We start from the raw sequence: 10,446 nt of genomic DNA on the forward strand, positions 1-10,446 counted from the left end.
ACCAAACAAACATTCCATAACTTGATACTGCTAATTCTACTTGTCAGGTTTTGTCCTGTATTTCAGTTTTGGCCTCTGTAATTTTTACTTTCGTGCATGGTTACACAATCTGAGAAAATAGTTTAACCACATGCCAACGTGTGTAAAACAAAGATAAAATAATCGTCTGGCCCTTGCTTTTATGAGCTCTTCAGAACTCTGCTTTAATAGATAGTATAAAGATACCATCAGCTGCTTAAGAATTTATTTAAGACAATATTTATAGTAATTTCAGAATTGCATCATTCTCCACTACCAACGCAAATGTGGTGTTATCTGTGGAGAAACCTTTGTCATGCATCTCCCGAATAAGTTCTGTTCCATGGATAATAATATTATAAGTGCAGCTATCTGGCGAGCAACCACCCTTTTCAGATTCATGTCGGGTACTTTTATGAAAAAACTAAATTTTAGTTTTTTTTGATAAAAATAATCGATACGTGATAGCCAGGTGGCGCATATGTGGATGTCATGTGTCATTTCGGTTAGAAATATGAGTTGTCTCATATTGACGTATCACTTATGTCATCATTCCGATGTTTTTTAATGACTGAAATTGTCGTAGTGACCTAATTGAGACAAAACTCAAAAGTTGAGTGATTTTATTAAGACAATTTGAAGTTGAGTGACATTTTAAGATAACAATATAAGTTCAGTGACTAATGGTGCCACCGTGATTGCAAATGCAAAGCTTACGACTTGGCAAAAAATGTTAAAGCTTATGACTTAGCTATTTTTATTAGTTGTCACATTTTTTTTTATTTTGTTTTAATTTTACAAAACAATGAGTCTTGCTAGTTCGCAAACTATTCAAATTCGGTTCGGTTAAACCCAGTGTTTTAAAAGTCGGCTAAGTCGCCGACTAGTCGGCGAAATTCAGAACACTGACCGATTTTTTATAACTGGGCGGGTTAAGTCGGGGGTCCGATATATTTCCGCCTAGGCGGTTCAAGTCGGGGTAAATCGGGGCAAGTCGGGTTAAGCGGGTAGGTCGGGTTAGGCGGCTAAAAATCGAGTCAAATCATAAAATTATAAAAAATTTGCTACAAAATAAATAATACAAATAATTAATGATCACAACAACAACTAAAAAAATAAAACTAATTTACACAGCACTAAATAAAACTAATTTCAACATATATTGGAAATTAAAAATCCCAAACTAAACTACCCATAACCCATCTAATGTTGTGCCCTAAATTCACTTTAAGAAATTGCAGCAGCCACCACTCCTCCTCTCTGCTCCTTCTTCATCATTTTTTTTGGTACACTTTTATGGATGTCAAGGTTATTTTATTTTGTGGACACTTTATTTTTTTTATTTTTGTAATGATATTAAGTTACGAATATTAAATATTTTGAGGAAGAAAATAAAGAATTAGTTGATGAATATGGAGAAGGTAGTAGACACATTTTTTATGAATATTTATGGATATTTTATTATTTATTTAAAGCAAATATTTATAATATTTATATAATATTTATTAATATTATTTTTAGATATGATAATTTATATTTTAAATGTGTTTATATAATATTTATTTGATTATAAATATAAAAAATAGAAAAGTACATATCCGATTAATCTCCGATTAATCTTTTGAGGTCTTGTCCGCCCGACTAGCGCCTTACAACTTTTAGAACACTGGTTAAACCTCGGTCAAAGCTCAGCTCGATAGGATTCGACTCGAGTTCGGGATCGGCTCGAACACTAATGAATATGAGTCTAAGCTTTTTTAGATTCGGCTCGGAAAGCTCACGAACAGTTTCGATTATCTTTTAATTACTATACATTTCACTAATTATTTATTATATGTATATATCTTTTATTATTTTAAATTTTTCTTTCATTATTATTATTCATTTTTCATCATACACGTAAGCTTTAACCTGACACAAAATAGCTTTAGCCGTTAGGCTTTTAGCTAGAAATTTATGTTTTGATAAAGAACAAAATATATTACAAACTTTACTATATATTTGAGTGTTTAAATTTTTCTGTTAATTTGCATTTTCCGACCACAAGTAGAATCTATTAAAGAATTTTTTTATCTCATACGCTACTTATTCTATTCATGTATGATAAATTTAATTAAAGCTCATTAAAAGGTCGATAAAAGCTCGGTTCAATCAAAATTTAATCTGATTCAACCAAAGCTCGGCTAGATCAAATCTCGTCACTGGCTCGGCTCGCTCGTGTACACCTCTATATCTACCTATTCTTATTCAAAAATAGAATTAATCTATTTTGAGATGTCATCTCCAATTTTTTTTAAATACCAAACTAACGTCAAATTTTTTTTTTTTGAAAGAGTTAATTTAGCCCAAACATATAAAATAGTATAATTCTAATTTTAATGTTTATTAAATAATATAATTAAAGGTTTCATTAATTAAAAATGGACACATAGAGTTAACATCATATTAATCTATTGTATACATTTTTATTAGTGAAACCTTTGATTGTGGCATTTAACAAACATTGAAATTGAAATTGTATTCTTTTACACGTGAGCGCTAAATTAATTTTCTCCTCTCAATTTTTTTTAAGGTGTAATAATATGTTATTATGTTGTAATCATTTCATATGATCTATATAAATGATACCGATAATTGTGTAAAACCGATCGTACCAAAATAAAACATCAATCATACAAAAATGTATGACTTGTTGAACATAAGATCATAGGTTAGCTTTGTTAATATTTATGTATTAAAAGTCCAAATTTTGAACAAAGTTTAAAGCATATACTATTATCATTAAGGATAGATTCAGGAGGGTTTATAAAAGGAGTTTGAGCATCCACTAATCATCAGACATCAAATTTTTTATGGAAGCTATGAACGAGATTTTAGCTTTTTTTTTTTTTATGTAAATACAATAAAAAAACATCAATTTAACACTTATAAATTACAATAAGTATCATCTCTCAATAATTTAGTGCTTATTCTAGTTTTTTAAATGAAAATGCAATCGATGAAATTACTACTGATATGAGTTGTTTATGTATACTCATTTAATTTTATATTTTCATATATTATAAATTAAAAAGATAAAAAAATGATATCATTTTTTTTAAACTAAAAAAACTTTAATATATATTGGGAATCTCAATTTGTTTGAAATTACACCTATTAACCTTCTGAATTTATTTAAACTGATTTATTGGTGATTTATCGGACTCATAAGCTTGCTATTCTATTATTGCTTGAAATGATATATATTTCAATTTGTTATAATCATTTTTTGCTCTACCATATAAATTTGTGAAGTTAATCATATCAATTTATACATATTCAAGAAACTAATGAACATTTTATAAATTTAAAGGCCAATCATTTTTTTTTGGGATAAATTTCAGACGCTCTTTTTTTTTTTTTTTGATGAACAATTTCAGACGCTCTTGACATATAATAAGTTAGCTATATATTAGAATGATGGATCAATGAAATTGATGTTGGTATGATTAAAGAATTAGTAAATGGAATATACAACAATTGTAAAATACATTCTTTCTTGTAAAAATATTGAATTACGTGATAAGGGATGAATTTAATCATAATATTTCAAGCGAAATGCAGATCTAGTTTTAACGTACGAAATTGTGTAAATTTATACCTAACGTTTCCAAAGAAGAACAATTTTAATCCTGCGCTATCGAAAATTTTAAAAGATTGGTTTGATTGTTTTTTAACTGTTATGTTGGATCTTCCAAATAAATTTATCAATAAATTGAAGCGGTTTCGTACATTTTTTGTTAGCTTTTCGTAGCTATATTAGTAACACATTAAATATTTTAGACAATTTGACAAACAAATTTGTGATTAACTTATACATAGCAGATTTAGTTTTTAGCGTTTGAACATAATTTTTATAATTTTGTTAGTAATACACTAAATATCTTAGACATAATTTATAGGGTTAATTACAAAAAACTACCCTGTGGTTTCGCCGATTTGCGATGTGGTACCTGTGGTATTTTTTGTTACAAACAGGTACTCGTGGTTGACACCGTTACCAAAATCGCGGAAACGGCAGATTTGCCGTCAGGGGCGATGACGTGGCCGAGGGTATTTGTGCCATTAAGAAAAATTGACGATATAAAAGACCAAAAATCGAAATTAAAATCCCAAATCCCCCAAATTCATTAAATCCCCAAAATCCATTCGAAACCTAATTCCCGATTCTAGCAAATCCCCAAAATCCTTAAACCTAAATCGATAATCGCAGCTATAATTCTTCAATTTCGTTCGCAGGAAGAAAAATCGACCCTCAGAAGTTGCAGGAAAACAAGGTAATTTGCCTTCGCCATCGCCATGAGCTCATCGTCTTCTTCGTCGAGCTTAAACACACGAAACACGTACTGGAATGGAGTTCACTGTTTTTGCGGGCATAGAGCTAGGAGAAGAACGGCTTGGTCTTTGATTAACATGGGTCGGAGGTACATAGGTTGTTCTAGATACCCCAATGAAGATGCGTGTCATTTTTTCGACTGGATTGATCCACCTGTATGTGCTAGAGGAAGAGACGTTATGAAAGAGATGAAACTGAAAATCAACAAGTTCGAGGATGAAATCGAGCAATACCATGGTCGTGAGGTTGAACTGCAAAATGAAATTAGTAAATTAGCAGAGAAGAATAGGGAGTTGGAGGAGCTTAATGCTTGCAAAAATGCAGAAATCGTCTACTTGCAAGGCATGTTAGACCAGTACAAGAACACAAAATACCATTTCTCAAAGGCTTGGGTAGTAGTTGTGATCTTGTGTTTCGTTGCTTTCTTGTGGTTTAGTTTCACAAATGTTAGGGAAAAAGATGAGCTAGCCAAGATTGGCATCATGCCTTGATGTAGCTGTTGTTTGAATGAATGAAAATGGGTTTTTTTTGTGTTCATTGTGTGCTAATTGTCACTTGCTTTTTCGATCATTTTTGGTTTAAATTGCTAATTCAATTGTTGTTTCAATACGATAAACCAGAGATGTAATTGTTGTTTGAATATTGTTTTGAGTTAATTGTCACTCATAAGTTTGTGGTAATTGTGAAGTAGTTTATGTATTAGTTTGTGCCATGTAATCGACACAGATGTAATGGTAAATCTGAAGAAGATCTGTAAAACACAGATGTAATACAAAAAGTCAATAATATGTGTAACCCATTTTGTCATTCATGTACCTGATAAATACACAAAGATCTTGTCCAAAATACACAAAAATATGTCCAACTCTGCAGGACACAAAAACCTATTACCCATATACATGACACAAAAACATGTCAAAATTTGACAATCACAAAAACATGTCCAAAATTGACATTCACAAAAACATGTCCTAGCCTTCACAATCACAAAAACATGTTCACCATTTACATCAACCAAATACTTGTGAAACATTTACATGACACAAAATACATGTCACTTCTCATTAACTGGTACCCCCCGCACCCAATCTTGTTGCCATTCCTTCTAGGCATGATGTCCTCCTAGAACGCATAAGCCTACTTGTACCTGCTTGTTCAGAATCATTACTTCTTGGTGGTCTAAAATGATATGTAGGCACTGATGTGGTACCATCTTGAAAATGGTTTGTCCGTCCTCTACCACGACCCCTACTTGTACCACGTCCCCTACCACTGCCTATGTTTGATGTTGGTTGACTTTGAGCAATCCTTGCTCCTGCATCTGAATTCACATGTTGCTGTGGGGTTGGTTGACTAGCACTTGCACCCTGGGCCATCCTCTGTCTGCCACTCCTATCTGGACTCAACTGTAACAACCAATGCAGATAAGTTAATACACAATTTGAATTGGGAAGCATAAGAAACCATAATACAACAATTACCTGTGCTCCAGTTCTTCTAGCATTTTCTCTTCGCATCCTTCTTTGCCATGGACTCTCACCAGTTACCCCTGCTTTACAACCTCTAGCATTGTGGCCAATTTGCTTGCATTTACCACACTTAACAACACCTCCAGCCCTAGACACCTTAAATGAATTTCTTGGCTCATTAACCCCTTTGATTCTTCTCTTTCTTGGCCTGCCAGGTGGTTTTTGAACTATCCATGGATGGATATCAGGGTAATTGGTCCTATCCCACTCTTCATGTGATGGGACTGGCCTGAATGGATGACTGTACACTGCTATATTGTATCCTTCAAAAAATATTTGTCAACATATTTTTCTGGTTGCTCCCTGTGCATGTAAATGGCAGCAATAGCATGCTTACACGGAATACCAGATAATTCTCATCTTCTACAAGTACACGTACGAAGATTCAGATCAACAACAACTGTCTTATCAAAAGTGGTCACCTCATACAGTTTATCCCCAGCAGCAGTGCAGAAGCAATTCCTACTTGCAACTTTCAGTTTCTCCAAATGCTCTTGATATTTTGGACAAATGTCCCCTTTATATTTCAGCATTCCACACAATTTGATGTAATGTCTCTTCATACACGCTTTCCTAATAGTTTCCAAACATGAGACTATCGGCAAACACCTAGCTCCTTTGATAAATGAATTGAATGATTCAGCCATGTTGTTTTGAAGGATATCAGACTTGAACCATGCCCTTTAACACGAAATTACGGTGTAAAGCCTCTCACTTGATGCTCTACTACTCGCGTATAGTAATTTACTTCAATAATTTGTTGTCATTCATGTTTGTACTAGGGCTGAAGTTCGTAATGTTAGCTGGTTTTGTAGAGAAGATGAAGAGGAGTTAGAATATCAAAGGACATGTGTTTAATGGGGTTTTTAATTTCGATTTTTGGTCTTTTATATTTTCAATTTTTCTTAATGACGCAAATACCCTCGGCCACATCATCGCCCCTGACGGCAAATCTTCCGTTTCCGCGATTTTGGTAACGATGTCAACCACGAGTACCTGTTTGTAACAAAAAATACCACAGGTACCACATCGCAAATCGGCGAAACCACAGGGTGTTTTTTGTAATTAACCTAATTTATATTTGGAAGGTGTGAAGTGACAGTTAAATACCAATTAAACCAGTTTTTTCTAATTATCACGTATGACTAAAATTGACTTTGCTTGGAAATGTCAGGATTAAATTTGCTTCACTTCATACGCTAAGACTAAATTTACACTTTCCTTAAAGGCCCTATTTGGTAAAGAGCGTTTTGGGATAAAAAGAGCGGTTTTGACCAACTTTAGAGGTTTGACCACTGAAACCGCTAATTGGAGTGTTTGGTGGAGAGAGGTTTGAGAGAGAGTTTTGGGATGAAAACGCTAATTTAGAAAAAGCTCTTAAAAGGAGCTTTTTCAATTAACGTTTTGCAATATTAAAATTAATGGACTTCTTTAACCCTAATAGATAGACTCCCTCTTCTTCTGCGCCAAAATTAATGCTCTTATTCGTCTTTTTGCACAAACCGCTATTATCAATCAGCTAATTTTTACCAAACAGGTTTACACAATCAGCTAGTCAAATCAGCTAATGTAATCAGCTAACAGTTAATAGCTAACAGGTAATTCCCAAACAGGGCCAAAATGTTAGGGTTAAATTTATTCATTATCCTTTTTTTTATGGGATAAGATACAAAGTTGTCCCTAATATGTTTGGAAAATTATAGATATATATATGTTTGGAAAATTATAGATATACATATCTTGCCCTTTTACTTGTCCAACAAAATTATCAGTCCCCTTCTACTTTAAAAAGTTTTATTTACCCTCGTTAACTTGCTTAAGTAACTAATTGACTTTCCAAAAAATACCTATTAGCCCCTTAAACTTTCTTAAAGTAATCTATTAGTTCGCTGAATTTGTTTAAAACATACAAATTTCAACTTTTCTAAAATCTCTCCTTACTCCATCCCGTAGGTTTTAGGGGGGGGGGGGGGGTTAATTGTTCACTTTAAACAAATCTAGGAGATCAATAGAATATTTATAAAGTTTCAGGCACGCAAGATGTATTAAGCCTAATTTTAATGCTTAGGTAGTTTAGATGCTTTTGTTTTCAGGTGATCTATTTCCTTTATTTACATAGGTTGAATCCAACTACTTTTTTTCTTTCTTTCTAACTTGTGGATGTGAACTCTTCATTTTAGAAACTTGTGGATAATTCCATCATAAATAATCACTGCTTGCTTATGAGGAAACATGACTTTTTGGTTTCAATTAGCATTACTTTGAAGGCTAAAAGCACTTAGAAAACAAGAACTACTGATAACCAAGTTGAATGTACATATAACAGATCAAAAACTATCCTCAATAACAAAAACTAAGTTGAATGTACATATAACATATCAAAAACCTCAGCAGAATTGATTGCATCATTCATTTCCGGTATTCAAGTATAGAAGCCAAGCCACTAAAGTTCATCCTTGCCAAATTTGATATGCAAAGAAAGAACTAACACTCATTTCTTTCTTCTATGGTCACCTTCAATCTCAGCTGCCTTCGTTCATCGGATCAGTCTCCAATAATTATCCTTCTTTTATAAGGTTTTCAACTCTGATCATACCCCAACCAGATCTTCTTAACAACCTTAAGCAAAACCTCAAGTTTATTTCATCATACACTATACCAAGTTATAATTAAACAACAATAAAAGCAGAGATTTCAAGAGGAAAAAAGATGTATATACCTCTTTTCAGGTAGAGCTGCAAAGATCTAAATTCTGTAAGTTCATTTAGATCTAAATTCTAACCTGTGCCATATGTCACGGCCCGCCTAAAGTCATCCGAGGGAAGGCCCGAGCCAAATGCCCAAAGGGCTAAGAGAAGCGGCCTAGGGGAAAAACGGTCATTTTCCTGTTCATCGGAACGTTGCGGGACATGCCGGTGGACATCGGGCCAATCACATGTGCAGTCGTGCACAAGGCAGCCGGGCAGCGGGCCCGTGCCTGCCGGGGGCCAAATTGGCCAAGAGATGGTCCCCCCTATAGTGTGTCTTATACCAACTTGAGTCACGCTGTCGGCGGACATTGCCAAGCCCCACACACCACATGTTTTCCAAAGGTGGGGTAAACTACACCAATGGTACCTGAACTTTACATAGTTTACACTTTGGTACCTAGATTACATTTTGTCACAAAAATATACCTGAAGTAACGATGACCGGACAATTTAGTATATTTTTACCGGTTATGACCGGTGAACGCGAGTTTCATAAGTTAATTACATTAATGGTACCCGAACTTTACCATAATTCACACTTCGGTACCTGAATTTTATTTTATCCTAAAAACATAACACAAGTAAATGTGACTGAAAGGTTTAGTTCATTTCATCGGTTAATGACCGGGTAACATGAACTAAACATTGGGACTCACCATACACTCAATTAACATAAAATTATAATATTGTCATTTATGAGCTAAATGACAGTATTATAATTTTATGTTAATTGAGTGTATGATTGGTCTCAATTTTTAATTTAAAATGGTCAAACTCAGGTTGATCAATCACTGATTGGTCAAATATACTAAAATATTGAGTCATCTTTACTTGAAGTGTATTTTTTGGACAAAATGAAATCTAGGTACCAAAATATGAATTCGGGTAAAGTTCAGGTACCATCAATGTAATTTACTCGTCAAAATCGCATTGACCGGCCATTAACCGGTAAAATATACTTAATTGTCCGGTCATCGTTACTTTGGGTATATTTTTGAGACAAAATGTAATCTAGGTACGAAAGTGTGAATTAGGGTAAAGTTCAGGTACCATTGGTGTAATTTACTCTCCAAAGGTGTGTCTACAGGATTCCAAATGCATCCATATTTGGTATGTGATTCCTTGGGAGCTTTATGGAGCTACGTGCACAGGGAAGTGCAGGACAAATATTAATGGCAAGAAAAATTGCCATGGTGGAAAAATACGGGCCCGAGCTGGAGTCGTCGGGCCCGTGTGCGTGCCAGCAGGCACGCCGAGCCTCTGTTCGTGCGGGGCAAGCAGGCAGCAGGGCCAAGGACTGCAAGGAGCTGCGAGTGAAGGCCAAGAGCTGAGGGAGACTTCCCCGACTGAACCTCAGGATGCCGAGCTACGGGCCCAGAAAATTCCAGACGGGCTCGGAGCGTGCCAGAACGGGCCAGAAGCATCCGGAACGTGCCAGATTCGTGCGGAAGGTGCCGAAACGTGCCGGAACGTGTCGGAATAGTTCGGAAGGTACGGGAAATATTTCGGAATGTGCGGGAATGGTCCGAGAAACTTCTAGGGACATCTTAGAAATGTCCCAACCTTTCTAATTGTTTCTTATTTGTTCTTTATCTAGAATATTCTAGGATTTTTATGTATGAATGTTTCTAGAACTTTCCTACGTTGCCTATAAATAGGAGGAAGGTGTTCATTTGAATAACATACAATAACACAAGACACAAAAGTGTGAGCAAGTGTGAGTGCTTCTTTGTGATCTAACCTTTGTAAAGCATTCTTTCTTAATAAAGAGTGT

The sequence above is a fragment of the Euphorbia lathyris genome, chromosome 9 (assembly GCF_963576675.1).
Source record: "Euphorbia lathyris chromosome 9, ddEupLath1.1, whole genome shotgun sequence".
Classification (NCBI taxonomy): domain Eukaryota; kingdom Viridiplantae; phylum Streptophyta; class Magnoliopsida; order Malpighiales; family Euphorbiaceae; genus Euphorbia; species Euphorbia lathyris.